This window comes from Hemitrygon akajei, chromosome 5 (assembly GCF_048418815.1).
Source record: "Hemitrygon akajei chromosome 5, sHemAka1.3, whole genome shotgun sequence".
In the NCBI taxonomy this organism is placed as follows: domain Eukaryota; kingdom Metazoa; phylum Chordata; class Chondrichthyes; order Myliobatiformes; family Dasyatidae; genus Hemitrygon; species Hemitrygon akajei.
In genome coordinates, this window is record NC_133128.1 from 151,137,173 (window position 1) to 151,152,718 (window position 15,546).

Genomic DNA, 15,546 nt, shown 5'->3' on the forward strand with positions numbered 1-15,546 from the left:
AATTGATATTAAACCTTTACCTAGTGGATGAATGGAAAGAAATAAGTCCATAGCATTTTTCGCAGGCATTTCAGGAAAGTTAGGAATTAAAGGAGCAATAAAGTGTCTAATTTGGAGATATCTAAAAAAAATGAGCATTGGGCAGATTGAACTTAGCAGAGAGCTGCTGAAAAGAAGCGAAGCGATTATCAATGAAAAGATCTTCAAAATGTCTAATGCCCTTCCTATACCAAACATGGAATGCTGAATCGTATGTAGAAGGTAAAAAAAAGGTGATTATGTGCGACAGGGCTGGAAACGGAAAAACCATGGAAACCATAGCGTTTCCTAAACTGAGCCCATATACGCAAAGTGTGTCTAACAAGAGGATTAGCTATTAATCTGGGCAGGCTATTAGGGAGTGCAGAGCCAAGAAGTGCAGAGATAGATAATTCTTTAGTGGAGCTCAACTCCATTGCCCCCCAATTAGGGCACTCAGGTTGGCCGTGGAAGAAAGACCAAAAGGTAGCACAACGTATATTAGCTGCCCAATAATATAAACGAAAGTTAGGTAAAGCCATGCCACCCTCTTTTTTAGATTTTTGGAGGTGGATTTTATTAATTCTAGAGCGCTTATTCTTCCACAGATATGACAAAATAATTGTCTAAGGAATCAAAAAAAGATTTAGGAATAAAAATTGGGATAGATTGAAATAAGTATAAAAATTTGGGGAGAACATACATTTTAACAACATTAATACGACCTACCAAAGACATAGATAGAGGTGACCATTGTACCAGACTCTGTTTTATAGTATATGAAAGATTGGCAAAGTTTTCACGAAAGAGATCTTTAAACTTACTTGTGACTGTAATTCCAAGATAAGTAAATTGATTATGGACTACTTTAAAAGGGAGATAACGAAATGTTAGTTCTTGTGCTTCTTTATTAATTGGGAAAAGTTCACTCTTATGTAAGTTAAGTTTATAGCCAGAGATCTGGCTAAACTGGTCAAGAAGTGAAAACATTAGAGGTAAGGATGTAGACGGATTTGAGAGAAAGAGTAATAAGTCATCAGCATAGAGAGAAACTTTATGCTCAACACCCCCTCTCCAAATCCCGGTCAATTCAGGACAGTTTCGAAATGCTATCGCCAGAGGTTCTATAGCCAAATCAAAGAGAAAGGGACTTAAGGGGCATCCCTGACGGGTGCCACGTTTGAGATTAAATACTTGGGATTTCTGAAAATTAGTTAAAACAGAAGCAGTAGGACACAGGTACAGCAATTGGATCCAAGAGATGAAATTTTGGCCGAGGTCAAATTTTTCTAAGACTGCTAAAAGGTAGTTCCACTCTATACGATCAAATGCTTTCTCCGCATCGAGGGAAATAACACATTCAGGAATCCCAGTTGGAGCTGAGTATAAGATATTAAATAAATGCCGAATGTTAAAAAAAGGGAGACGGTTTTTAATAAAGCCTGTTTGGTCATCAAAGATAATGGAGGGAATAACGGTTTCTAATCTATGAGCCAGAACTTTAGCTAAGATCTTTACATCAACATTGAGCAGAGAGATCGGCCTATATGAGGAACACTCTGTTGGGTCTTTGCCCTTTTTTAAGAGAAGAATAATAGATGCCTCATTGAAAGAGGGTGGCAATTTGCCGTAATCAAACGAGTCAGATAATACTGAAAGTAACTGAGGAGAAAGAAGTGAAGAGAATGATTTATAAAATTCTACAGGGAACCCATCAGGTCCAGGAGATTTCCCTGAGGACAGTGCAGAAATTGCAAAAGATAATTCTTCTGATGATATAGGCGCATTGAGTTTGGCTTTGAAATCAGATGAAAGTGAGGGGATATTCAGATTCTGTAAAAATTGATCAACAGAGATATTGTCATTCAGAGATTCAGAGGAATAAAGCCGAGAATAAAAATTTTTAAATGCGTCATTAATTTCTAAATGATCTGATGTAAAGTCTCCGTTCTCCTTCCGGATCTTTGTAATATGTTGTTTGGCTTTGGAACGCCTCAGCTGATTGGCTAGGAATTTACCAGACTTATCCCCATGAATGTAAAAGCGACTCTTGCTTTCGAGAAGTTGGCGTTCGACAGGTTGAGTGGACAGAAGGTTAAATTTAGTTTGGAGTTCAACGCGCTTCTTGTATAATTCAGGGTTCTTAGTTTGGGCATATATTTGATCCAAATCTTTAATCTGGTTAGTGAGGTCTAATCGATCGGTCAGGCACTTTGATAGAAGGAATAAAGACATAGACTTTTTTTCTAAATGAGGAGAAAATTCAGAAATTAGAGGTATAAAGGGACTTGAGAGTCCTCTCATAGGATTCCATAAAGGATGTAATGCTGAGGCTTTATAAGGCATTGATCAGACTAAACATGGAGTATTGTGAGTAGTTTTGGGCCCCTTATCTAAGAAAGAATGTGCTGCCATTGGAGATGGCCCAGAGGAGATTCATAAGAATGATCCTGGGAATGAAAGAGTTAATGTACGAGGGGCGTTTGATACCTGTGGGCATGTACTCAATAGAGTTTAGAAGAATGTGAGGTGATCATATTGAAACCAATCTAGTCTTGAAAGGTCTAAATAGAGTTGACATGGAGAGGATGTTTCCTAAAGTAGGGGAGTCTAGGACCAGAGGGTACAGTCTCAGAATACAAGGACATTCCTTTAGAACAGAGATGAGGAGGAATTTCTTTAGTGAGAAGGTGGTGAATCTGTAAATTGTATTGCTACAGACAGCTGTGGAGGCCAAGTCAGTGGTTTTTCATTGGTAAGTGCTTCAAGGTTATGGAGAGAAGGCAGGAGAATGGAGTTGAGAGGGTTAGTAAATCAGCCATGATGGAATGGCAGAGTAGACTTAATGGACCGAATGGCCTAATTCTGTTCCTATGTCTTATAATCTTATTGGTAGATAATAGAAATGAAATCACTTGTTTTGAGTATTTTACCTTTTCAATTTTTTGATGGCTTATTTGTTATTGACGTGTATTAAAAGAGTAACCAGGAACAGTATGAAAAGGGAACCAATAAGACATAAATATAGTTACCTTTAAATATTGTGCTAAAATTCCAAATATTGGAACATCTTTCAAATTTCTGTGCCTCTACATTTGTTAATAAATATCACTTGTTTCCATTCAATACACACAAAATACTAGAGGAACTCTGCAGGCCAGGCAGCATCTATGGAAAAGAGTACAGTTGACATTTCAGGCCGAGACCCTTTATCAGGACTGGACACTTTCTCGTTTCTTACTTTTTCCATTGTTGCTGAAAGAAAATAAAATTGTCCAGTTTTTCTGCTTAATCAGATAGAGACCTGGTTTCAGCTGAAGTGTCAATTACATTTTAAATCTCTTATTTTCTCTTTCTCTGCCTCTTTATTCTCATTTATTCTTCCTCTCCGCCCACACACCCCTCCCCTCCTCTCTCTTCCTATCCTTTCTCTCTTTTTTTGACCACACACTGCATTCTCAGCCTGTGTGTTTTCTCTCTTGCTTTTCCTGCTGTCCATTTCCCTTTTATCCTCTTCTCTCCACACCCACTTCATTAAAGAGTTACATGTGCTACATATTTGGAGATGCTTAATAAATGAACATTCTTCATGATAAAGTGCCTTAACTATGATGAGCATGACCCCATTCTTAAAATGTAACTGGAAATTACTGCATAGTTACTCATGTGTAATTTCACCTCCCCCCCCCCCCACCCCCACATGGACAAGCAATCCACTCTGTGGCCTTTAATTCTAATGTGCCTTGTCTTACAAAAAAAAAGACTTTTGAAGGATCTTGGCCCAAAATATTGATCCTTTATTCCTCTACATAGATGCTGCAGGACCTGCTGAGTTCTTACAGCATTTCACAAAATGCTGGTGGAACACAGCAGGCCAGGCAGCATCTATAAGGAGAAGCGCTGTTGATGTTTCGGGCCAAGACCCTTCGTCAGGACTAACCAAAAGGAAAGATAGTAAGAGATTTGAAAGTAGAGGGGGGAGGGGGAAATGCAAAATGATAGGAGAAGACCGGAGGGGGTGGGATGAAGCTAAGAGCTGCAAAGGTGATCGGCGAAAGTGATACAGAGCTGGAGAAGGGAAAGGATCATGGGACAGGAGGCCTCAGGAGAAAGAAAGGGGGGGGGGGGGAACACCAGAGGGAGATGGAAAACAGGCAAACAACTAAATATGTCAGGGATGGGGTAAGAAGGGGAGGAGGGGCATTAACGGAAGTTAGAGAAGTCAATGTTCATGCCATCAGGTTGGAGGCTACCCAGCCGGTATATAAGGTGTTGTTCCTCCAACCTGAGTTTGGATTCATTTTGACAGTAGAGGAGGCAATGGATATACATATCAGAATGGGAATGGGACGTGGAATTAAAATGTGTGGCCACTGGGAGATCCTGCTTTCTCTGGTGGACTGAGCGTAGGTGTTCAGTGAAACCGTCTCCCAGTCTGCGTCAGGTCTCACCAATATATAAAAGGCCACACCGGGAGCACCGGACACAGTATACCACACCAGCCGACTCACAGGTGAAGTGTCGCCTCACCTGGAAGGACTGTCTGGGGCCCTGAATGGTGGTGAGGGAGGAAGTGTAAGGGCAGGTGTAGCACTTGTTCCGTTTACAAGGATAAGTGCCAGGAGGGAGATCGGTGGGAAGGGATGGGGGGGATGAGTGGACAAGGGAGTCGCGTAGGGAGTGATCCCAGCGAAAGGCAGAAAGGGGGGGGAGGGAAAAATGTGTTTGGTAGTGGGATCCCGTTGGAGGTGGCGGAAGTTACGGAGAATTATACGTTGGACCTGGAGGCTGGTGGGGTGGTAGGTAAGGACAAGGGGAACCCTATCCTGAGTGGGGTGGTGGGTGGATGGGGTGAGGGCAGATGTGCGGGAAATGGGAGAGATGCATTTGAGAGCAGAGTTGATGGTGAACGAGGGGAAGCTCCTTTGTTTAAAAAAGGAAGACATCTCCTTCGTCCTGGAATGAAAAGCCTCATCCTGAGAGCAGATGCGGCAGAGATGGAGGAATTGTGAGAAGGGGATAGCCTATTTGCAAGACACAGGTTGGGAAAAGGAATAGTCCAGGTAGCAGTGAGAGTCTGTAGGCTTATAGTAGATATCAGTAGATAGGCCGTCTCCAGAGATGGAGGCAGAAAGATCAAGAAAGGGAGGGAGGTGTCAGAAATGGACCAGGTAAATTTGAGGGCAGGGTGAAAGTTGGAGGCAAAGTTAATGAAGTTAACGAGCTCAGCATGCATGCAGGAGGCAGCACCTGTGAGTTGGCTGGTGTGGTATACTGTGTCCGCTGCTCCCAGTGTGGCCTTTTATATATTGGTGAGACCCGACGCAGACTGGGAGACCGTTTCGTTGAACACCTACGCTCGGTCCGCCAGAGAAAGCAGGATCTCCCAGTGGCCACACATTTTAATTCCACGTCCCATTCCCATTCTGATATGTCTATCCATGGCCTCCTCTATTGTCAAAATGAATCCAAACTCAGGTTGGAGGAACAACACCTTATATACCGGCTGGGTAGCTTCCAACCTGATGGCATGAACATTGACTTCTCTAACTTCTGTTAATGCCCCTCCTCCCCTTCTTACCCCATCCCTGACATATTTAGTTGTTTGCCTGTTCTCCATCTCCCTCTGGTGCTCCCCCCCCCCCCCTTCAATAACTCTCGGAGACGTGAGGCGAGAGATAGGCTTTTATTAGCTGTTAGAGAAAGCACTGTCAGCAGCAAGAAACCATCACACAACATCCTGGAGACTGAGGGAGGAGCAGTGCCTCCAATCGCCTTTATACAGGGGTCTGTGGGAGGAGCCACAGGAGCAGTCAGTGGGGGGGGGGGCATGTCCAGACGCGTATATGTAGTTCACCACACCGTCCCATGATTCTTTCCCTTCTCCAGCTCTGTATTACTTCCGCCAATCACCTTTCCAGCTCTTAGCTTCATCCCACCCCCTCTGGTCTTCTCCTATCATTTTGCATTTCCTCCTCCCCCCACTACTTTCAAATCTCTTACTATCTTTTCTTTCGGTTCGTCCTGATGAAGGGTCTCGGCCTGAAACGTCAACAGCGCTTCTCCCTATAGATGCTGCCTGGCCTGCTGCGTTCCACCAGCATTTTGTGTGTGTTGTTGTTTGAATTTCCAGCATCTGCAGATTTCCTCATGTTTGCTCTTACAGCATTTTGTGTGTTACTCTAGATATCCAAGATCTCCAGTTTAAAAATTTGCATTACCTCATGGGTGAAGGTTCTGATAAATTAGTTTAAAATTGGCCAGCTATGATATAGCTGTTGAAATTAAGTTGTAGTTTATCACCATTTACAAAGTGTTTATCCTGTTGTGGCCACTGTGTTTAGATCTGACCAGTGCCGACTGGGTGTCTATATTGAGCATGGTTCTTGGTCTCTTCATTCACATGATATGGTGTCAATGTTGTTTTGCAAGTGACAACACACAGGACTTCCTCTTTCTTTTCCTGTCCTATTAGTCTTTTTCACCAACAGTCTTTAAGGGACTTCAAATGTGTAATGAAAGACTATATGAAATCCATCGATATTGTTCAGTTCTTCAAAATCATTAAAGTTCTGTCAGTCATCATTAAAGTTTGCAAATCTATGAAAGGGTCTCTAATTAACTGAAATTTTAAATTAGTTTACAATTGTTCCTTAAGTGTAGATTGTTGCAATTTTCTAAACAGCACGATGACGCAATGCAATTTCCTACTCTAAACGAATGGTTCCAGAATCAGAAGCAATTGGGATAAATAAAACAGAAATGCTGAAAATACTCAGCAGGCCAGGCAGCAGCTCTGGAGAGAGAAACAGACTTAATGATTCAGCTTGATGAACTTTCATCAGAACTGCAGGGAAAGGAACAGAAGAACAAAGAGTGAGGATCAGGAAAGATTAATTGAATCTGTTGTGGTGCCAGCTGAAGAGTGGTGAAAATGCATCAAGAGGATGTGCAAGTAGGAGGGGAGAGAAAGAAAAAATTGCTGGAAATGTAAGATACAAGACCAGAGTGACTGAATATTTGTCACTGCTGAGTCCCAAAGGCTGTAATGTGCCAAGCTGGACAATGACGTGTTGTTCCTTAGATTTATGTTGGACTTTATTAGAACATTGCAGGGTGACAAGAAAAGAACAAGGCAAACAAATAGAGTTAAAGTTAACTAGAAGCTCAGGTTCACCCTTATCAAACAGGTGCCCTGCAAATATATGACACAGTTTTTCGTTTCTCCAATGTAGCACTGAAGGTAGTGTACTAAATTGAATTAAATACAGATAAATTGCTGCTTTGCCTGGTAGGTGTGTTTGGTTTCTGAATGATTGGAAGGAAGGAGTAAAGGGACAAGTATTAGATCTCTTACAGTTAGGAAAGGAAGTGAGTACTAGCAGAGACTAAACTAGGGAATCTCAAAGGTTACAATATCCTGGATGCTGGAAGGGAGTCGTTACGCTAGATTAAAACTTGATTCATTTCTAGCCTTTTTCAGGTTTGACAAAAGGCTAAATAACCAAGAATGTCACTTCTGTTTCTCCCTGCACAATTTTTGTCTAGCCTATAATTTCTAGCTTGATCTATTTTTAATTGTAAACTTTGCAATTAATCATCATAATTGGTTATCTGTGGTATCCTCACTACTTCCTTTGAAATCCTGGAAATCATCTGATCCTGGGAATTTATTCCTCGTCAGTGTCCCTAATTTTTCATCATTGTTTTGCTTATATTAATTCTTATATTTTCTTCTGCTTCACTTCCATAGAACAGGTGTGAAAACTTGCAATAGAGCCAATATTTGTCATGTGGTTCACAGTTGAAATATGCAACAAAACTGTCCACTAATAGAAAAGCAGGAGGTTTCAGCAATTTGCAGATGGAACTCTGCACCCAAACACCTCACAAAATAAGAGAAGTGTTTTGATAACACTTCTCCAACTGCACTGTAATAGTAAATTGGCTTTTAAAAGTACATGCATCTCGTCATCACTGAACCAGAATGTTTCTTTTAAACAGCCATATTTTAGAATGATAGAGTACAAGAAAATCCTCAGTTATCTTCTGAAGCCCACACATCAAATTTGCATGTTTCAGTGGAGTTTTGTTGTCTGCTGTGCTCTCGAATAATTGGATGGAGAAAAATGACAATGGGATTTCTGGATGACTTTCCCTCTAGTGCTCAGAATGTGACTAGTGGGGAAAACAATTTAATACTTCCTACCATCATCACGATTCCAGTTAATCTTTGATCACTAATGTCCCTTATGACTTCTGCACATTATTATTCTCATTTTCCTCAACCACTAATCTTCGACTTCAATTAAGTATACCCCTTTAAATGAGGAGACCAGTGCAATCTCACAGCAAGAATTGGGAAACATACAGGCTGAATTAATTTATGATGCAGACAAATATTTTGGGAACGCGCTAAGATGGTAGTGCGATATTAATACACAGCAGCCTCTCCGGACTCTGGATTGGGGATTGCCAAACGTTATGTGGATTTTCTGGTGTAGTCTGTTTTGTCATGTGTTTTTGTGATATAATTCTGGAGGAACGTTGTCTCATTTTTTAACTGCGTTGCATTTGTGGTTTCTAAATGACAATAAACTGAATCTGAATCTGAATTTAAAATTGTTAGTTGATCTTGTGGTACTGCAAAAAGACCAACAAGAAATTGAAGGATCTCAGCCCGAAATGTTGACTGTTTATTCCTCTCCATAGATGCTGCCTGCCCTGCTGAGTTCCTCTAGCATTTTGTGTGTGCTGCTCAGGATTACCAGCATCTGCAGAATCTCTCTGTGTTTATGATTTTAAAAAGCAATGTATCCCCCATTTATTTTCACATTCTATGTCTTACTGTACATTCTATGGCATAGAATTTCCTCATAGTGGGTTTAGTGTCCTAAGTATGCTGGGGCTGCATCTTTTTCCTGATGATGTCATCCCATGTCTTTAGTGCATACTAATTAAATATTTAGTGTGTTTCCTTTGTTAATTGCATTCTCCGTTTTGGGCACAAATCCAGCTTTAAAATGGTTCGAGCAGGAGGGTGGGCTGAGCTAACTATTTAAGCATTTTTAATACTTTGACTTTCAGTTTTGTTTGAATGTGGTCTTCCTTCAGGGACTTATTGTAAGTCAGCAAAGTTTTTCAGTTTTAAACTGTTAAATTCTTGTCACTCTGCCAAGAGAAGGAAGAAGGCTCAAAAGAAGTCTAATTCAAACATAATAAAAGGAAGTAACATGAACAGTATAGGTTTCATCTCCAGCAAACCAGCAGGAACATTGGCACGCATTAACTTTTTGGATTACTGGAGATAACGTTAACAAAATTTTAAAATTGCAAAATTTCAAATCAAAAATTCAAGGGTATTAGGTAAAGGGTGGAGTCTGTGATTGTAAACTATAAGGCGCTTTTCATGTCTATTTCCAAAAAATATGGAAAGACAAATGTTAAATCAGGAGTCGTTACATCACTAGAAATAATGCAGCAGTTATGGGAAGGAGTGCAGGCAGCACCAACAGTGGAAACTCGTGCTCTAAACTTCCAGTATCTCACTCACATTGTAGGGTTTATTGACCTCTTAACAGAAAGTTACTCCTTTTAACAGCACACTAATGTGTTTTACTTTAAAGCGGCCATGTAACAACACTTACTATTAACAGTGAGCAAGTTGTACCACAATAGACTTTATCAGCATTATCTACTCTACACTAATTGTAGTGTACAGTAAGTAGCAAAGGCTTAACGTATCCCATATTATTACATATGATGTCAAGGTACAAGGCGAGTGAATTCACACTTTTTTTCTGAGAGCAGAAATGATACACAGGGAAAGAAAAAGTTATGACACTTTAGTCCCCCAATTTTTTTGCAGAAATATATCAGCTAGCCACAGTACAACATCTGTAACCAAGGAGAAAAATAGAGACTTCACTTGAAACTGTACAATTATCTGCCTCTGGATATGGAATGATGATTTATAAGGTGCTGGATGATTTTTGGAACTAATGACATCTGCTGAATGTCTTGAGGCCATGTGCTTTTTAAACGTCAGCCTCAGATCATAGCAAATCTATTTGTCAGTAGAGAGAGTTGATGCTGTTACCAAATGAAGACCATGCTAAGACTGGTGTTCCAGTTGGTTTCCTTGATCTAGGGCAAAATACGTTTGTGCGTTTCATTTAATACGTTTATTAGAGACTTCTTCCAGAACCAAGACCTTAGCTGCTGCGTTACACTACCGCAACACACAAAATGCTGGAGGAACTCAGAGGTCAGGTTGAATCTATGCACGGAAATGAATTGTCAGTGTTTTGGCCCAAGACCTTTCATCAGTACTGAAACATTGATTATTAATTTTTCCTGATCTGTTGAGTTCCTCCAGCATTTTGTACATGTTACTCAAGATTCCCAGCATCTGCAGAATCTGGAATCTCCCTTATTCTACTGCCCCATTCATAATGTAGACGCAGAACCACCTACTCTGGTTCATAGTAGGCTTATCAAATAAAGGTACCAGACCCAAAACAGAAAGCACTGGTAGAACTCCCCCTTTTTTTGCAACATCCAGTAAAATAAATCTATTTTATTACTACTTTGACCATCTGAACCATCATATCAAGATGCTCTTTCACAGGGTATCAAATTAACTAATGTAATGTGTGTTATTTTAGAGATTTAGCATGGAGCAGGCCCTTCTAGCCCCACAAGCCGCACGGCCCAGCAACCCACCGATCCAACCCTGGCCTGCTCACAGGATCATTTGCAGTGGCCAATTAACCTACTAACCAATACGATTTGAAATGTATGAGGAAACCAGAGCACCTGGAGGAAACTCTCACATTCATGGGGAGGATGTGCAAACTCCTTACATACAGCATCCGTGATGAACTCAGAACCCTGATGCCCTGAGCTCTAGTGGTGTTGACTTATTGCCATGAACCACAATGTGATGCAATCATAATGTAATGCAACAACCAACAACGCCTCTATAGTCCTTTTTTTTGAAATATTGACCTTGTTTTTTCCTCCACCATGGTTGATATGGCTCTCACTCACGTGTTCCAATCCCTGCATTTCTATTTGCATCCGCTTTCCTCCTACCCACAATAAAGAAAGGCTTTTTATCCTTCTACTGCACCAGCCACATTATTCAGTGGATCATTTTCTGTAAGTTCCACCAGCTTCAACGTGATGCCCTATCAGACACAACTTACTTTTCCTTCACTCATTATTTCACTCTTCCACTTCTGTTCGTATCAGTGCCCCTTTTAATGCAAACCTGAATTTTCACTTCTAATGTTCACACCATCCAGGGACTAGAAACTACTTTTAGATGATGCAGTGATACAGTTATACTTCTTCTCTCTGATGTTTGCATTCTGTGGTCACACAGTGGCCTCAGCTGCCACAAAGACGTCAAATGCAGATTGGGCATCACTTTGCAGTAGGTCCCCATTCTGTCGCTTTAATTGTCCATTCCATTCCCCCCTCTGAGTTCTGTCTTAAGCCTCTTAGGATATTTCAATGTTGACCAAAGTAAACTTAACAAACATCAATTCATCTTTTGTCTATATACGTTAGAGTCCTTGGGATGAAACACAGAATTCAAGAACTTCAGATAACCAGCCTTTTCAGTTTGTGTCAGAACTGGCTCATTCTCAAGAAAGAGCATTGACCATTTCCGTCTCTCTGCAGATAGTACTTGACCAGCTGAATATTTCCAGCATTTAGTTTTGTTTCAGATTTCCAGCATCTGCAGTATGTTCTGTCTCAGTTTTTTTCCCCCACAATTAGTTTTAATTCATTTCCTGTGCTCATTTCCTTGAGACACGTACTACCAGTTGCCATTAACAAGCTTTTACAGCCCTCTTTCAGCTTGGACCATCATTGCTTGTGACATGCAGTCTCCCTTCTTGTTATCCACACTATCACATACATTCTCTTTGCACTTACCTGTTCCCCTTTACTGCAACTTAAAAACTAATGATTTTTGATGAAGTGCCTTAGGTATAAAGGCTAATTTTGTTTCTCCCTCCACAGGTACTGACTGACTTGAATACTTTTGGAATTTTCTGTTTTTATTTCAAATTTTTTGACATCCACTCTTAGTGATTCAACATTGCATTAATTTTAAGTCTATCACCTCCTTTGATTAGAGAGAGCACAATTCTGCAGAGTGCTGCAAATGTGATCTCACAAACATCCCGTATCTTTGCATCTCTGCAAAAATGGCCTCACAAAAGTTACTTTCCTAAAGGGCTGCAATAGCTGTATTTCAACTTTCTCATTCTATTCACGTTATTAGTTTCTCACCATTTAAAAATTCCTGCTGGTATTCATGTATTTAAGCACATTTTATTTCATATCTGAACTTTATTTTTATGTAATTCTTTATTCTGTATAATTGTAAATATATTAGGAATAAACTTGTCTCTCCAGTTCCAATCTCACTCCTGCCAAACGCTCTGCTCTTCACTTCGCAAAGCACCTACACTCCATCTGCCAGAAAAATCAGGATCTCCCAGTGGCCACCCATTTCAATTCTACTTCCCACTCCCATTCTGATATGTCTATCCATGGGTTCCTCTACTGTCACAATGAGGCCACACTCAGGTTGGAGCAGCAACGGTTTATATTCCATCCAGTTAGCCTCCAACCTGATGGCATGAACATTAATTTTTGAACTTCTAGTAAGTGCCCCCCTTCACCATTCCCCATCCCCATTTCCCCCTTTCACCTCATCTCCTTACCTGCCCACCACCTCCCTCTGGTGCTCCTCTCCCCTCCCTCTGCTCCATGGCCTTCTGTCCTCTCCTATCAGATTCCCCCATCTCCAGCCCTTTATCTCTTTCACCAATCTACTTTCCAGCTCTTTACTTCACCCCTCCCCCTCCCAGTTTCATCTATCACCAAAACCTTGTATTTATTCCTCCCCATCCCCCCCACCTTATTCTCACCAGTCCTGAAGAAGGGTCTCAGCCCGAAACGTCGACTGTATACTCTTTTCCATAGATACTGCCTGGCTTGCCGAGTTCCTCCAGCAAGCTGATCCTTGAAAAAAAAATCCCCTATTTCTTCCCAAAGTGTTTTTACCACCAAAGGGAATATATTAACCAGAAAAAGAATTTATCAATACACTATGTTGCTACAGTATGTAGAATTCCACCATAATAACAAATGGGATGTATTTCATAAAATTACAGCACAATGCTAGGACTGGTTTGAGAAGAGAAAGTCAACTGAGTTATCAGTTTCTAAATCCATTGCACTTTCATCGCATTTTAAAAGGCTTGTCAACACAGATCTTCAATGACGCAGGCAACAAGATAACATCAGAATTCCAATACACACAGGAAAACGTTACCAAATATTTGTTCTGCACAATACTCATTTCTGCTGCAAGTACTCATGATAAGCAGAACTCTTCTACATGTAAGAACAAAATTGCATGCAGAACAAAATTGGACTATTAAGTCCAAATAGCCACTAGCTATAATATAGGCAATTTTTATTTGTTAAACTGTGAGGTGTTTAGACAAGAAGGCATATATTATCTATTTGTCCTTGTGTGAATATGCTCCCAAATGCTGTTTAGGAAATTCCATTATGAAGATATATAAAATCAGGAAGATGTATGATCTGAAAGGAAACTTATAAAATGTTCCCATGACATTTTTGCCCTTTTGTTTTCCGTGGTGAGATTGCAAAGGTAAATGAAAAAATATAATTTTTTGTTAATGTCAAAGTAAATGGGTGATTCATCTTGAATTCTGAATACCTGGCAAAACGAGCTATAAATTATAATTGGAGTTCCATCACATAGGTACTTCAGCACTTGGAAATAAAAGGTTGTGATTACCTTTCCATGGCAACTAATGTGGCGTTGCCAAGAATGGTCATATCCCTATGATTTACAAACCATTATTGCATACCTCGGTGGAAGGTAAATACAAGAAACATTGCAGGTGAAAAGATTAATTTAGCAAGCAACATAAAAAATAGGAGCAGCAGCAGGCCATTCCGTTCTTTGACCCTGCTCTGTCATTCAACATGTTGATTGACCATGGTTAATCAAACATATGTCAACTTTGTGTGGACTTTTTCACCATATCCCTTAATCCCTCTGGCCTCGAAAGCAATATCTAACTCATTGATTAATGATTTGCCTTTGATTGCTTTCTGGAGGCTGATCACTCTCTCAAACAAGACATTTCTCCCCTTTTTAGTTTTAAATAGATTATCCCTTACCCTCAAACTGTGACTCTGAGTCTTTGATACCCTGCCACTGGAAACATCCTTCCTGTATCTATTCTATCTAGATCCATTATAATTTTGTAGCCTTTATTGAGATACCTTCTTATTTTCCCTCATTCTGGTATATATAGGCCTAATTGACACAATCTCTCTGTATACAATATCCTGTTAACTCATGAAACAGTTTGAACCTTTGATTTACAATTTCCATACCAAGTCTATGGCAAGGAGGTCAAAACTCGAGGTGAGTGCCCACTAAGACAAGGAGTAAAACACAGGATGAAAAACATACCTGCAGTAGGCAGGTAGAGCAGGAGTCCCCTGAGGTCATCTCCCTCCTAAACAGATATACTGTTTTGGATACTGTTGGAGGGAAGGAAAAGGAGTGGGAGAGCTATAGTGATAGAGGATTCGATTGTAAGGGGAATAGATAGGCGTTTCTGCGGCCGCAAACGAGACTCCAGGATGGTATGTTGCCTCCCTGGTGCAAGGGTCAAGGATGTCTTTGAGCAGCTGCAGGACATTATGGAGTGGGAGGGTGAACAGCCAGTGGTCGTGGTGCACATAGGTACCAACGATATAGGTAAAAAACAGGATGAGGTCCTACAAGGTGAATTTAGGGAGTTAGGAGATAAACTAAAAAGTAGGACCACAAAGGTAATCATCTCTGGATTACTACCAGTGCCACGTGCTAGTCAGAGTAGAAATAGGAGGATATTTCAGATGAATACGTGGCTTGAAAAATGGTGCAAGGGGGAGGGATTCAAATTTCTGGGGCATTGGAACCAGTTCTGGGGGAGGTGGGACCAATATAAACAGGACGGTCTGCACCTGGGCTGGACTGGAACCAATGTCCTAGGGGGAGCATTTGCTACTGCTGTTCAGGCTGCTTTAAACTAATGTGGCAGGGGGATGGGAACAAGTGCAGAGAGACAGAGGGATGTAAAATGAGGGTAGAAACAAAAAGTAGTAAGGTGAAAAGTAAAGGTGGCAGGCAGGCAAATCCAGGGCAAAAAGCAAAAAAGGCCACTTTTCAACATAATTGTATAAGGGCTAAGAATGTTGTAAAAACAAACCTGAAGGCTTTGTGCGTCAATGCGAGGAGCATTCGTAACAAGGTGGATGAATTGAATGTGCAGATAGTTATTAATGAATATGATATAGTTGGGATCACAGAGACACGGCTCCAGGGTGACCAAGGATGGGAGCTCAACATCCAGGGATATTCAATATTCAGGAGGGATAGACAGGAAAGAAAAGGAGGTGGGGTAGCATTGC